General features: G+C 47.5%; 1 long non-coding RNA gene across 1 annotated transcript; it reads left to right on the top strand.

Annotated features, from left to right (window-relative positions):
• Positions 1-12,489: 12,489 nt before the first annotated feature.
• Positions 12,490-15,442, top strand: LOC138767780 (uncharacterized). The gene is made up of 2 exons (XR_011358850.1): positions 12,490-12,766; positions 14,683-15,442. It is a non-coding gene; the product is annotated as an uncharacterized lncRNA (long non-coding RNA).
• The last annotated feature ends 906 nt before the right edge of the window (positions 15,443-16,348 follow it).

The raw sequence follows: 16,348 nt of genomic DNA, 5'->3' as shown, positions 1-16,348 counted from the left end.
ATCCTCTATTAACTAGTAAGAAATTAACTCCGGTCAAGGAATTGGAAACAGTAAGTTACCACAATGAACCACATGCAGCAGTTCAGTGAAGAGGCCACCATGATCTGCAGCCTTACCATTTGTGAAAAAGAGCAAGCAGGAAACTCAGCTAGGTGGTCCACCTCTTCCTTACTGTTTGACTTCCCTTGGAAAGCCGAGCAAGTAATATTAGGTCCTCCGGAAAGTCTGTGTCTGAAAATGTAGTGTATCCATGTACTGAATATAGTCACTTGTCCTATTAAACTCAATGGGCCCTACGTCAATATGTCACAGTATATGTCAGGATACCTTTTTGACAGGTTTCTGACGTATACTGTTACAAGATGTGAATCCAGCATTACACTGGATATCTTATTATCCTTCAGATTTATAGGAGTGTCCTGATAATTCCCCACAGCTCCGGAATACTTGTTGATGCTTGTTGCACATTGTCATATATGTAAGGTAAAGATTCAGGTATAATCAGGCTTATAATTTATCACTGCTGTCATAGCATATGGCTAGGGCTACACAGGGCTGGGATTTGATTGTATGGTACTCTGCACAGACTTTTTATGCCATTTATGCAGCTGTCAGGACATGCTGGGGGTTGTAGTTGAGCAGTATGAAGCTGTCAGGACATGCTGGGGGTTGTAGTGGTGGAGCAGTATGCAGCTGTCAGGACATGCTGGGGGTTGTATTTAAGCAGTATGCAGCTGTCAGGACATGCTGCGGGTTGTATTTGAGCAGTGTGCAGCTGTCAGGACATGCTGGGGGTTGTAGTGGTGGAGCAGTATGCAGCTGTCAGGACATGCTGGGGGTTGTAGTGGTGGAGCAGTATGCAGCTGTCAGGACATGCTGGGGGTTGTAGTTGTGGAGCAGTATGCAGCTGTCAGGGCATGCTGGGGGTTGTAGTTGTGGAGCAGTATGCAGCTGCCAGGATATGCTGGGGGTTGTAGTTGTGGAGCAGTATGCAGCTGCCATTGCCCCCTGGTATTAAGCCCCCCTCCCTCAGGTAGCCATTGCCCCCTGGTAGTTAGCCCCCCTAAGGTAACCATTGCCCCCTGGTAGTAAGCCCCCCTGAGGTAGCCATTGCAGCCTGGTAGTAAGCCCCCCCTGAGGTAGCCATTGCCCCCTGGTAGTAAGCCCCCCCCCCCCGAGGTAGCCATTGCCCCCTGGTAGTAAGCTCCCCCCCTCAGGTAGCCATTGCCCCCTGGTAGTAAGCCCCCTCCTGAGGTAGCCATTGCCCCCTGGTAGTAAGCTCCCCCCTCAGGTAGCCATTGCCCCCTGGTAGTAAGCCCCTCCCTGAGGTAACCATTGCCCCCTGGTAGTAAGCCCCCCCCCTGAGGTAGCCATTGCCCCCTGGTAGTAAGCCCCCCCTCAGGTAGCCATTGCCCCCTGGTAGTAAGCCCCCCTCAGGTAGCCATTGCCCCCTGGTAGTAAGCCCCCCCTGAGGTAGCAATTGCCCCCTGGTAGTAAGCCCCCCCTCAGGTAGCCATTGCCCCCTGGTAGTAAGCTCCCCCCCTCAGATAGCCGTTGCCCCCTGGTAGTAAGCCCCCCTGAGGTAGCCATTGCCCCCTGGTAGTAAGCCCCCCTCAGGTAGCCATTGCCCCCTGGTAGTAAGCCCCCCCTGAGGTAGCAATTGCCCCCTGGTAGTAAGCCCCCCCTCAGGTAGCCATTGCCCCCTGGTAGTAAGCTCCCCCCCTCAGATAGCCGTTGCCCCCTGGTAGTAAGCCCCCCTGAGGTAGCCAATGCCGCCTGGTAGTAAGCCCCCCCTGAGGTAGCCATTGCCCCCTGGTAGTAAGCCCCCCCCCCCGAGGTAGCCATTGCCCCCTGGTAGTAAGCTCCCCCCCTGAGGTAGCCATTGCCCCCTGGTAGTAAGCCCCCCCCTGAGGTAGCCATTGCCCCCTGGTAGTAAGCTCCCCCCCTCAGGTAGCCATTGCCCCCTGGTAGTAAGCCCCCCCTGAGGTAGCCATTGCCCCCTGGTAGTAAGCCCCCCCTGAGGTAGCCATTGCCCCCTGGTAGTAAGCCCCCCCTGGTAATAAGCCCCCCCCCCGGAGGTAGCCATTGCCCCCTGGTAGTAAGCCCCCCCTGAGGTAGCCATTGCCCCCTGGTAGTAAGCCCCCCTGAGGTAGCAATTACCCCCTGGTAGTAAGCTCCCCCCTCAGGTAGCCAATGCCCCCTGGTAGTAAGCCCCTCCCTGAGGTAACCATTGCCCCCTGGTAGTAAGCCCCCCCCTGAGGTAGCCATTGCCCCCTGGTAGTAAGCCCCCCCTCAGGTAGCCATTGCCCCCTGGTAGTAAGCCCCCCTCAGGTAGCCATTGCCCCCTGGTAGTAAGCCCCCCCTTGAGGTAGCAATTGCCCCCTGGTAGTAAGCCCCCCCTCAGGTAGCCATTGCCCCCTGGTAGTAAGCTCCCCCCCCTCAGGTAGCCGTTGCCCCCTGGTAGTAAGCCCCCCTGAGGTAGCCATTGCCGCCTGGTAGTAAGCCCCCCCTGAGGTAGCCATTGCCCCCTGGTAGTAAGCCCCCCCCCGAGGTAGCCATTGCCCCCTGGTAGTAAGCTCCCCCCCTGAGGTAGCCATTGCCCCCTGGTAGTAAGCCCCCCCCCCCTGGGTAGCCATTGCCCCCTGGTAGTAAGCTCCCCCCCTCAGGTAGCCATTGCCCCCCTGGTAGTAAGCCCCCCCTGAGGTAGCCATTGCCCCCTGGTAGTAAGCCCCCCCTCAGGTAGCCATTGCCCCCTGGTAGTAAGCCCCCCCTGGTAATAAGCCCCCCCCCCGGAGGTAGCCATTGCCCCCTGGTAGTAAGCCCCCCCTCAGGTAGCCATTGCCCCCTGGTAGTAAGCCCCCCCTGAGGTAGCCATTGCCCCCTGGTAGTAAGCCCCCCCCCTCAGGTAGCCATTGCCCCCTGGTAGTAAGCCCCCCCTGGTAATAAGCCCCCCCCCCGGAGGTAGCCATTGCCCCCTGGTAGTTAGCCCCCCTCAGGTAGCCATTGCCCCCTGGTAGTAAGCCCCCCCTGAGGTAGCCATTGCCCCCTGGTAGTAAGCCCCCCTCAGGTAGCCATTGCCCCCTGGTAGTAAGCTCCCCCCCCCTCAGGTAGCCGTTGCCCCCTGGTAGGCAGTACTCCTCCCTCCCATGTGGACAATGCCCCCTGTACAGTAAAAAAACAAAAAAAGCCATTTACTCACCTCTGCAGCTGGTCCTCTCTATCCTCCAGCGTCTCCTCTTCCTGCTCTGTGTACGAGTGAGGTCACTCATGTGCTGGAGCTACGGGGGAGAGAGAGGCCTCTTGTGGCCGGAGGCAGAATGACGCCTTCAGCCACAAGAGGTTTAGCAAAGCAGGAAGCCGATGTCTCCTGCTCTGCTAGTGTAGAGGTGTGGGGGGCGGCGGGACACATTGGGGCTGTCCTGGGAAGGCGGGACATGACCCCAAAAACCCCACTGCCCCCTCCCCTGTAAGTGATATCTCTATAGTGTGCCAGCCACAAGACCACCATATAGAGAGGGAAGAGTGACAGGAACCCTAGTAGTAATAGCAGCAGTAGGTCCCCCACAACAGAGCCTCAGTACCAGGGACCATGCTTAACCCCTTCGCGTCAGTAATCTGTATATATACGTTCCTGCTGCACATACCCCGTGCAGTAGGAATGTATATATACGTTCCCTGTACTGACGGGGGCTTTGCGATGAGAGCAGGAGCGCTGCACGGAGTGCGATCCCGCTTTCATCTGTGTCCAGCGCTGTAGGTAATGAGAGTCAGCTGCAATCCTGCAGCTGACTCTCATTGACCCCTTAAACGCCGCGATCTACAGCGATTGCGGCGTTTAAGGTGCTCAGTGACAGATCAAGTAATAAAAAAGTTTTGAAAAGTATTAAAAAAAACCCTTAGAAACCCCCTCCCAATAAAAGTTTAAAAGACCCCCTTGCCCATTATTAAAATAAAAATATAAATAAATAAACATATTACATATCGTAGCGTGTGGCATTGTCCGATCTATTTAAATATAACATTATTGTTCCCGCACGGTGAACGGCGTAAATGGAAACAAAAAAAAAAAAAACGCACCAGGATTGCTGATTTTATTAAATTATATATCACAAAAAATTAATAAAGAGCAATCAAAATTTTTCTGTTACACCAATATGATATTAAGATCTAGAGATCATGGCGCAAAAATTGACACCTCAACCAGCCCTGTAGGTGGAAAAATAAAAGCGCTTAGAAGGCGAGGAGGAACATTGCGTTAATTTGACCCGGACTTTTGTGCATCAAAGGGCTCTGTCTTGAAGGGGTTGAAAGGGTTATCCAGGCTTAGAAAAAGATGGCCACATTCAGAAAGAGCACCACTCCTGTCCTCAGTTTGGGTGTAATTCTGCTGTAGAATTGCAGTGATCCATGTCTGTTACTGAGAAAGAGCAGCATCTTTCTGGGTGATACTGCCACCTGCTGGCCATACTAGTCAAGAAGGGATGTCACTATATACTATATATATATGTCACTCTATATATAGAATACACCCTGGCTTCTACACATAGCCTATGTTCACACTACGTAAAAGTACAGCCGTTGTTGCCATAGCCTATTGTTCTATGGGATCCCGGCCGGAGCGTATACTCATAGTATACACTCCAGCCAGGATCCCGTGCCGCTCCGCAAAGAACTGACATGTCATTTTTCTGCGGCCGCAATTCAGTGAATTGCGCCTGTAGGAAGCCCTATCAGTTCACACAATGAAGCGAGTGGCTCCGGCCGCTTGCTTCATTGTGTCCTATGGGGAGTTTTGATGCGGACGCGCGCTGATGCGCCCGCATCAGAACACTACGGCCATAAAGATTATCCGCCCAGTACTGCAGTACTGGCCGGGATGATCTGTGCAGAGACTGGCCGTTCCGTGACCGGGTCACAGAACAGCCGGTCGTTCACGTTGTGTGAACATAGCCATAAGCTGTTATGGTGTGTTTAGACAGAGATTTATCTGACAGATTTTTGAAGCCAAAGCCAGGAACAGACTATAAACAGAGAACAGGTCATAAAGGAAAGATTTAGATTTTTCCTTTACTCAAATCCATTCCTGGCTTTGGCATCAAACATTTGTCAACAACGTTTTTGTGTACACTAAAAAAATGGATGCTTTTTTTTAATATTGAAGTCAATGGAAAGTGGAGCAAAACAGAGGCACACAAATGCATCTGTTTTTTTCCATCCATTTTTCATCTGGATGAAACGGATGAAAAAAAAAAAAAAAAACAGACTGCAGAAACGCAGTGTGAACCCAGCCTAAAACAGCTTGGCTAAAAAGCTACGCCAGGGTAGGATTTTATGCAAAAACTGAAAATTTGTACACGATAAATCTAATGAAAAAAGTAGTTAATAGAAAACTACTCCCCCTCCCAGTGCAAGCATTTTAAAAAGGCGGAGGTGGCGGAGACTGATGGAAAATAGCGTAAAACCTTTAATAAATCTTGCAAAGATTTTGGTTAAGGTGGTACAACCAGATGGAGAAGAGAACAGGAAGAATAATGGAGGAGATGATGATGATTATGGCCAGGAGAAGCCAACTACAAGCAAGAAGTCAAAAAACGCCTCTTAGCCTGCCTGCAAAGTGCCTGGGCCCAGACGACAGGTAAGAGAAGGAAAACTTCCAGCCACCTCCCCGACCCCAGCAAGCTCATCCCTCTGATGGACACCACAGGTAGGACCAACAACTGGAATAGTCTATCAATCGTTAAAACTCCATAGAAAGCACACAATGTGGCTGATGTATGGGAATAGTGTCCCCCACACAGTAGTTACCTTGTCCAGTACTGGCCTTAAGCTGGATGGTGCCCTGTGAACAATTGCCCTTTGTTGCCCCCATTAAGTAATTTTAGCATTTGAGGCCTTAATTAGTGTTCCTCGGCTTCCCGGGGACACATAAGGCAGGCATCATTTATATTCCAGGAACGTAGACTGAAACTGCCGTCCATGGGATTTTACAGTCCTTTTTCACCTTTTCTGGGGTGTGTAGATTTTTTCATTCCCTACATTCACTATACAGAATAAATAACATTATATTTGAATCATTGGGACATTTCCAAATGTATTGATATCAAGTATGTTAGGAATATATATTTTTTAATCAGCTAGTACAGTACACTGCAATACTATATTAATGTAGGTATACTAATAGTAAAGTATTGCAGTGTACATTTCTTATGGTGTTCTCTCTGTCACAAAATGGCATTCAAGCGACAGTACATGGCATATGCCAGGAAACTAGATACTGAATCTTGAACCCATTTGCAATGTTTCCCCCCTTGGCCATTCTGTAGCATCATTAAAGGAGAAGTCCGGCAAAAAGTATTTTTTAATATGTTATTACTTTTGGAAAGTTAGACAAATTTCTAATGTACATTAATTATGGGAAATGCACATATACTGCTATTTCCCTTAATTTATTAGATCATGGAGTGTTAGAATTCTCTCAGAAACCGTGACATCACGATGAAGGGTGTAATTCCTATGGAGCATCCAGCAGGGGGCGCACTATATATATAGAAGTCAATGAGTACCATTGACTTATATATATAGTGCGCCCCTGCTGGACACTCTATTGAATCAATGGATGTGTATGTAAAAATGTTATGTGCAGTACGTTTTGATTGAATACATTTATGGAATACTTTGGGGACCAAGTGTCCTTGCTCCCCAAAGTATTCCATAAATGTATTTAATCAGTACATTTGGAGGGCACCGAGCAGGAAGGAAGAGAGGTGCCTATGCATCTACCTCCCCCTCCCTCCCTGCTCTGTGCTGGACATAAATACACAGTAGTACTCCTCCCATCCTCTGCTCATAGTCTGAGCAGAGGATGGGGGAGTAGTACCTGTGCTATCCCCATCAGATCTCCGCTGCCCACGCCGCTCCTCACACAAGGGGTCGCTTCATCATGCCCCCTCCTCCTCCCGGCTTCAAACGTGTAACTATCCCGTCGCCGCTCCTCACACTATCCCGCGCCGGCCGCCGCTCTCTGCTCCTACATACCAGCCCTCCCCCACCCCACAGGGAGCACGGCGCTCCCGGTGCTTCCTGGTGTCCCCGGCCGCCCTGCTGGGTGGGGGAGGGCTGACGTGGCCAGCATGCAGTGCGGACCGGGAGCCGGTATGTAGGAGCAGAGAGCTACGGCCAGCGATGGGATAGGGCCCTATTCCACGGGACGATTATCGTTTGGATAATCGTTAACGATTAACGATCTCAAACGACCGCTATTGCGAAAGACCTGAAAACGTTCACTCATTTCCATGGAACGATAATCGTTACTTATGATCGTAATTGCGATCGTTTCTCTTCGCTATTTATTCGCTATTGCGTTCGTATCTATTGAGAACGACCGAACGATGTCTTATTCAATGCGAACGATTTGCGAACGAGCAACGATAAAAATAGGTCCAGGTCTTATTAAACGATCAACGATTTCTCGTTCGGTCGTTAATCGTTAACTGCATTTCAACCGAACGATTATCGTTCAGATTCGAACGATTTAACGATAATCTGAACGATAATCGTCCCGTGGAATAGGGCCCATAGTGTGAGGAGCGGCGACCAGCGATGGGATAGTGTGAGGAGCGGCGACCAGCGATGGGATAGTGTGAGGAGCGGCGGCCGGCGGCGGGATAGTTACACATTTGAAGCTGGGAGGAGGAGGGGGCATGATGAAGCGACCCCTTGTGTGAGGAGCGGCGCGGGCGGCGGCGATCTGATGGGGATAGCACAGGTACTACTACCCCATCCTCTGCTCAGACTTTAAGCAGATGATCGGAGGAGTAGTACTATGTATATGTGCCCAGCACCGAGCAGGGAGGGAGGGGGGAGGTAGATGCACAGGCACCCCTGTCCCTCCCTGCTCGGTGCCCTACAAATGTACTGATTAAATACATTTATGGAATACTTTGGGGAGCAAGGACACTTGCTCCCCAAAGTATTCCATAAATGTATTCAATCAAAACGTACTGTACATAACATTTTTACATCCACATCCTTCAATAGAGTGTCCAGCAGGGGCGCACTATATATAGAAGTCAATGGTACTTATTGACTTCTATATATAGTCCGCCCCGTGCTGGACACTCCTTAGGAATTTTGTTGTGACATTATGGTTTCTGAAACCAAAAATTCTAACATTCCATGATCTAATAAATTAAGGGAAATAGCCCTATATGTGCATTTCCCATAGTTAATGTACATTAGAAATTTGTCTAACTTTCCATAAGTAATAACATATTAAAAAATACTTTTGGCCAGACTTCTCCTTTAACCTCATCACCCCTTGGTAGAACTAGGAACCTTTAAACCTCCTATGTAGTTTTTTGACCCTTTGTGACAGTTATTTATTATTAAGACTCCCTCTGCCCCATCTGCAATATAAGGGTGGGTTCACACGTAACATATTCGCTTCGCTGCGTATCTTTTCAATGTCACTTTCAATGAGATTACATAATCACAGCAGGATGACATACACTGGTCAGATTCCAGGTCTACATAGACTCTATACACTACCACTATACAAGCGCCATAAGTGTTAGAAGGCAAGATCCAGGCAAACCACAAGTAGCAGGCTTTACCGGTATCAAGGCAACCACAGGTACTAGGCATAACTCATATCCAGGCAACCACAGGTACTAGGCATCACTGGTATCCAGGCAACCACAGGTACTAGGCATTACTAGTATCCAGGCAACCACTGGTACTAGGCATCACTGGTATCCAGGCAACCACGGGTACTAGGCATCACGGATATCCAGGCAACCACAGGTTCTAGGCATCACTGGTATCCAGGCAACCACTGGCACTGGGCATCACTGGTATCCAGGCAACTACAGGTACCAGGTATCACTGGTATCCAGGCAACCATGGGTACTAGACTTCACTGGTATTCATACGACCACAAGTACTCTGGCAGTTTTGACCCCTACAATTACACATAATTATATGGAAGGGCAGAGCAGGAGGCATTATTACTAGATGGGGTACAGCAGGAGACATTATTTCTATATGGAGGGGCACAGCAGGAGATATTATTACTATATGGGGGCGCAGCAGGGGGGCATTATTACTATATGGGGTACAGCATGGGACATTATTACTATATAGGAGCACAAGAGGGGGCATTATTACTATATGGGGTACAGCCGAGGGCATAATTACTATATGGGAGTACAGCAAAGGAGGCATTATTACTGATTGGGGTACAGTAGGAGGCATTATTACTATATGAGGGCACAGCAGGGGACATTATTACTATATGGGGCACAGCAAGAGGCATTATTACTTTATGAGGTTACATCAGGTGGAATGATAATGAATGAATGATAAGGGGCAGGGGGCATTATTACTATGTGGGGGTAAAGCAGGAGACATTGTTACTATAGAACATACAGCAGGGGACATTATTGTTATATGGGGCACAGCAGGGGGCATTATTGCTATATGGGGCACAGTGGGGAGATTACATGGAGGCAAGATTAGCCCCCAGCATAATATAGACCCTAGTATCACCCCCCCGCCTATCAGTATCAGAGATTGTTATGCAGCTTTCCTAGGTTCTAACTGTACCTGCTCTTCAGCTCCCCGACCTCTGCTTATACAGAGGTGCCACTACCACTGAGAAAGCTCGACGACCACCAACATACAGAGTACGAGATGCTGGGAAAGCTGGGTGACCTCCATCATACTGAGTACAAGATGCTAGAAAGCTGGGTGACCATAATGTATACTGCGAAACCAGAAAAAAATTCAATGTGTGGTGAAATTGGAAAAAAAAAACGCATTTCTTTTATTTGGAAGGTATTTTTTTTACGCCATTCGCCCTGGGGTAAAACTGACTTGTTATACATGTTCCTCAAGTCGTTACGATTACAACGATATGTAACATGTAAAACTTTTATATTATGTGATGGCTTGTAGAAAATTCAATCCATTGTTAACAAATATATGTTCCTTAAAATCGCTCCATTCCCATGCTTATAGCGCTTTTATCCTTTGGTCTATGGGGCAGTGTGAGGTGTCATTTTTTGCACCATGATGTGTTCTTTTTATTGGTACTATGATTGTGCATATGCGACTTTTTGATCGCTTTTTATTACAATTTTTCTGGATTTGATGCGGCCAAAAATGCACAATTTTGCACTTTGGGATTTTTTTGTGCTTGTGCCGTTTACCGTGCGAGATCAGGAATGTGATTAATTAATACTTTGGGCAATTACGCACGCGGCGATACCAAACATGTTTATTTATTTACTTTTATTTATAACATGGGAAAAGGGGGTGATTTACACTTTTATTAGGGTAGGGGGCTTTTTATTATTAAAGACACTTTTTTCTTTTACTTTTACACTTATACTAGAAGCCCCCCTGGGGGACTTCTGGTATAAGTACACTGATCTCTCATTGCAATCTATGCTGCATAGTAATCAATGAAATAGGCACTCGATTGCTTCCGGCCGAATCAGCGCCATTACGGGTGAAGACACGGGGATCACTCCTCCAGGACAACGTCCCGGGGGGGGGGGCGATCTTCACCACTAGACACCAGGGAATGGCTGCATCAGGTAATCGGATGGAGCTGTCATCTAATTATCGGACCGTGCCCGCTAATAGCCGCGGTCCCGGTCTACATGCGGCACCCGGGACTGTGGCGACCGTGCGGCCCCGCTCTGAACACCTGTGGGCGGCCCTGGACGTACAGTTACGTCCAGGGTCGCCTAAGGGTTAAACAACTTGTAAACTTTACTTGAAAAAGGTATCTTAGTGCAAACAATTACAAACATTGCTCAGGTACTTAGTGCAAAAATAATACAATAGTTCAAGGTAGATAGATAAGTTGATAGAAGAAACTGTAACATGAGATAGGGACCTGATAGGAGGGCCCTCGCCTAATGTACTAGGTACTCTGCTGGGATTTGGTGAAGTGTTGAGAAGTGTTTGAAAAAACTTTTTTTTAGAAGTTATCTCACCTAACCGCCTTCTGCCCTACAGTGTCGGGTTTCTGTCGTACTACGGGGTAGTACGAGTCCCTGCTCTGGGTGGAGGTGGCTTGTAGTGTCCTTCCTACAAAGCTGAGCGCTTGTCAGTAGAAAGCAGCTGAACTTGCACTGTGCTCCACTGCAGGTCCAGTCTTGAGTTTGTCCGTCCCTTTTCTAAGGTGGTTGATTGTCCTGTTTTATCTAGTCTGTCCTCGGCGAAGGCAAAGGTGAAGACTTCCTTGTCTCCGGTTTTCCTAAGAGTCTTTTCTAGCAACTCATGAAGGTTGGGAAGCTAGTAGCAGGAACAAGTATACACATTTTCTGCCTAGCCTGTACTCAGGCACTAACTAACTAACTAACTAAAGTAAGTTAATACTAGAGAAAAAGAAGTGTGTAGCTAGACCTAAGTGTTAGCTACAGCTATGCTGTGTGAGAGTGTCATCTACTGGTTGGAGTAAGGAACAACAGCCTCCTGTCCTTACCTGTGACACTAGAGGGGTACAGTTTTACCAAGGTGTAAGAAAAAAAACAACAACAACAAGTAGATGGACAATACAATACTGAGTACAAGATGCTGGGAAAGCTGTGTAACCTCCATCATACTGAGTACAGGGCTCTCTGGGACACCCCCGCACACCATCCACTCCATGACCCCCCTCCACTAATGGAAAATACGGCCCAATACAGTAAACCCCCTCCCCATGTACCGTTCAGGGCCTAGTGAACAGTATACAAAGAGGGAGAAGGGATCCTGGATAATACAGTACCCCCCTCCCTTGCTTCATTGGTGGAGCAACCCGCAGCATACCTCATACCATTTCCTTCCTATATACTTACATAAGCCTGTATATGGGAAGAGAGAAAGAACTAGCACTACACAGCACTACACAGATATTCATAGGAATATATATTTCTCATGGAGAGAAAGAATATGGATTTGTACTAGTTTTCTCTAAACATACACAGGCTTATAGAAGGGTGCAAAGAAAGTATATAAAGCACTACTGTCAAATAATTTTGGTGAAGGCTGTGAAGAAGAAAATTCAAGGGAATGAGATCCCATAGCACTATGTATTAGGGTAAATTCACACGGACGGATCCGCATCGGATTTTACACTGTAAATTTGCAGAGAAATCCGCTGCGGATCCTATGCCTATTACTTTCAATGAGGATACATACTCGCAGCGGGATTTACATCCCGCTGGGAGTATGTACGTGACAGCACCATTAACCCCCCCCCGCCGGCCGGAGCATACTTTACCTGCTCTCTGCTACGGCTGGCTGGTGTCTGCCCATCCCGTTCAGCCAATCAGTGGCTGCGGCGGGGCATCAAGCCGAGAACCCCCCAAAGCCAGCTGGAGTGGGGAGCAGGTAAAATATGCTCTGGCTGGTGAGGGGTTAATGGCGCTTCCACGTACATACTCCCAATGGGATTTAAATCCCGCTGCAAGTATGTATCCTTATCAAAAGTAATAGGCATAGGATCCGCAGCGGATTTTGCAGCAAATTTGCAGCGTAAAATCCGTTGCAGATCCGTCTGTGTGAATGTACCCTTAGTAAGATCTCTGTAGCTGTGTGTGGGGGACTACTTTGTATAAAGTACAGGGAAGGATACAGGATTGGTGATCTGTAGTAACTAAGCAGTTACTAAGGGCCATACTGCAATGCACTCCTGGGAAATACAGTTGCTTCCTGGTCACATGATCACACTGGGGCCACCTATGGAAGAGGCAGAGGCCAGAGCTGCAGGGAGGTGAATAAATAGGCTAAAATAGGTTAATATGACGCTGGAAAGCGCCTCTATTTAGATGGATAGTGTTAGAGTAGGGATGTGTATTATGCCAAGGCTTTCACTGGTTTCCTTTTTGTGGGATAACCCCTTTATTATTTAGCTAATCAATGTTCATAATCAATCAATAATAATCATAACAATCAATCAATAATCAATGCTAATCAACTGTTACCTGACACACTATTACTAGATCTATACTTATATAGACTTGGTGGGCATACACCTTCAATAACGGATGGCCTAACGATTGTTCAGCTGTCCGTTATCTCTCCAGTCCGGCCCCTGTCCTCCCATACACAGGGACGTTCAGCACGACCGAGAGTCCCAGTGTTCTCTATGGGAAGGAGAGAGGTAAGGCACAGCCAGAGCGTTCTGACTGTGGCTTATCTCTCCCAGAACAAAGCTGTTGAGTACTGATTTTCCATCAAGCCTTAAGGCCCTTATCCTCATTCCCTGCTCGCTGCCACCGCTATTACACGAGGCAGCGAGCGGGTGGTATGTCCACCGAAATCTTCTGTTGGTGGTTGGTCGGAGGAGCACCATACATCTCATGCCAAACCTGCCATGAGGGGAGGGTATGGTCAACAAAAGTATAAAGTGTATGACGACCTTTTGTGCCGTGAACTGGTGTCTCTCAAGGTCAGAGATTCTCCCCCATAAAATGCACTTACTATATATCATCATATCACTTCCTTTACAAGAAGGATTTTGTTATATGACTGTAAATTGCCTGCAGCTTTCGCAGAATATACTGCGCCATAGCAAAAGACAGTCTACTACGAACTGCACATGTAGTAATGGACTTCGTCCATTGTGCTGTGCTGTGAGTTGTTGAAGACTTTGGGTACTACAAATCCTCCATCCTCCACAACTCTAAGGGTCCTATTCCACAGGCTGATGGGGCCCGATCAACAATGTAAACGGGCACCGATCTGCTAGATCGGCGCTCGTTTGCTGGGCCTATTCCACGGCCCGATAATCATTTAGCGAGGGCTGCAGGGACATTGTTACTGATGTCCTTGCAGCCTTTGTTAACATCATACTTTACCTCCCAGACTGCAGATCTTCTCCCGCGCTCCTTCTCCCTATCCCGTGCGCAGCAGCAGCTTCGGAGCGGCCTGTCTGAGTTGACAGACCGCTCACCCAATCACTGGCCGCGGCGGTCCCGGACAGTGATTGGCTGAGCGGTCTGTCAGCTCAGACAGGTCGCTCTGAAGCTGCTGCTGCGCACGGGATAGGGAGAAGGAGCGCTGGAGAAGATCTGCAATCTGGGAGGTAAAGAATGATGTTTTTAAATCTTCGGTCGCCCGCCGCGCGCCGCTATTCCACTTAGCGATGTGTGGTGGGTGCCCGATGATTTTAGGTATGCGCCTAAATAAACGATCGGCTGATTCCACAAAACAATAATCGCCCGAATCGGGCCGATTTGGCCAATTATCGCTCTGTGGAATAGGCCCCTAAGGGGGAGATTTATCAAACTAGTGTAAAGTAGAATTGTCTTTGTTGCCCCTAGTAACCAATCAGATTCTACTTTTCATTCCTCACAGATTCTTTGAAAAATGAAAGGTGGAATCTGATTGGTTGCTAGGGGCAAGCGAGCCAATTCTACTTTACGCCAGTTTGATAAATCTCCCCCTAAAGGTTCCCATCCACCAAGCTTTTTTTCAAGATACCATTCTTTCTTATTCTCCCACATACCTGCAGTATACACTGTATACTTGACATGGGTCCCAGGTTCTTCTGAATTTTCTCTTGTGTGTATAGGGGTCTTATAGGGGTATAGGGGATTTATTGTGTCTTAGCAGAATTTATTTGCTAGTTTTCAATATTTCATGTACAGATTGTACTAACTCAGTTTACTAATTTTATTTTTACAGAGATGACCATCTTTTGCGGCAAACTACAACCTCCGTGATAATCTCTTGAGGAGTAATACCTGTCTACAGCCCTATCCAAGGACGGAACCTGCCACAAAATGCCTATCCCCAGCAACAGCAACTACACTGAGCAAAGCAGCAGCCCAGATAGCAAGCATAATTCTAATAACGGCTGCCATTCACATATAACTTGTAAGCCAAAATGCTCACACTCCCATTGCATGTGTTCCTGCCATACACCGGGGGGATATAAAACTGTCATTCAAGAGACAGTTGTGACAACCATCTGTTCTCTATGTTCTGCCGACCATTGTTATTTAACCGATAAGTCCTGTGGTAGTCATCATTACAGTAAATGCTCTGGGATCTATGTGTGCCCTTGCAGAAGTACCAAAAAAGTCCTATTCCTGGAGTCACCTGTAGATCACACTGTCAACAAACCTCCAAAGCAAGCCGCCTCTATTGGCTATAAGAGTCTGAAAGATGAAGGCATGGTGGAAAATGACGCTTCTTCTCACAGTCAGCGTGGGCACTCCCAAAACTCCTTTTGCAAGTGTGGCAGCTTCCCTCCCACAGATTCATCTTGGATTAAGGAACATTAAATATCTTATAACCTGAAGGGCAGACGTACTAGTCATCTGATATTGGGGAGTTTCATGGCATGCTACATGTACTGCTTTAAGAGCCAAGTGAAGAATAAGCCTTTCAGCAGGAGGTTTAGGACTTAACTAATACCATTAAATGGATTGCAAGCTTACAATTTGTCTATCAGTTTTTTGGTGCTAAGTAGTTATCATATTTATTACGTCTGTGTGTCATCATATTTGAAGGGTTTCCTGCTGGGAGGTACATGGAAGCATTATATTTCTTAGGTCAGTCAGGTAAAGCATATCTAACAAAGCATTCTTTCCAGTCTGGAGAGCAGGATAGGTTTTCTATGGGGATTTGCTTCTGCTCTGGACAGTTCCTGACATGCACAGAGATGGCAGCAGAGAGCACTGTTTCAGTCTGAACAGAATACACCACTTCCTACACGACATACAGCAGTTGATAAGTACTGGAAGGCTGAAGATTTTGTAATAGAAGTAAATTACAAATCTCTGAAACTTTCTGGCACCAGCTGATTTGAAAGAAAACATTTTTGGTGAACAACCCCTTTAAGCTGCAGCCAGAGTGTGGCTGGTGGCTTATCTCTCCGAGAAAAAAGGCGTTGAGCAGTGATTTTTCATAACGACCCCACCCCTGACTGTCAAGTGAGCCCCATACACTGTGTACTGGCAGCCGATCCCGATGCATGAGCCAGGTTCAACTGACAAAAGTATAAAGTGTATGGGGACCTTAAAATTATAAGGGTAAATGCACACTAGGGGGATTTGCTGCCTCTTTGTTTTAGGTGGGGGTCTCAGCACCCGGACTATGACATTTCACCAGGTTAAATTCTAATTATGCATAAATAGGAAAACATAAGTCCAGGGAAAAAAGGTTGTATACTGTGTATACTGTACAAACTGATGATGAAAATGTATGCCAATTAAGTTATAGAGACAATCATTGCTACGGATTATATTCTGTTGTATTCGCCATGTATAGGGCACTAGAAAAAGCAACTTGCAACTTGATTGGTTACAGTATAGTCTATGTGGCTACTCCCCAGCATTATTAGCTC

Source organism: Dendropsophus ebraccatus, chromosome 11 (genome assembly GCF_027789765.1).
Source record: "Dendropsophus ebraccatus isolate aDenEbr1 chromosome 11, aDenEbr1.pat, whole genome shotgun sequence".
Lineage (NCBI taxonomy): Eukaryota > Metazoa > Chordata > Amphibia > Anura > Hylidae > Dendropsophus > Dendropsophus ebraccatus.
This window is presented reverse-complemented; position numbering and strand designations above follow the sequence as displayed.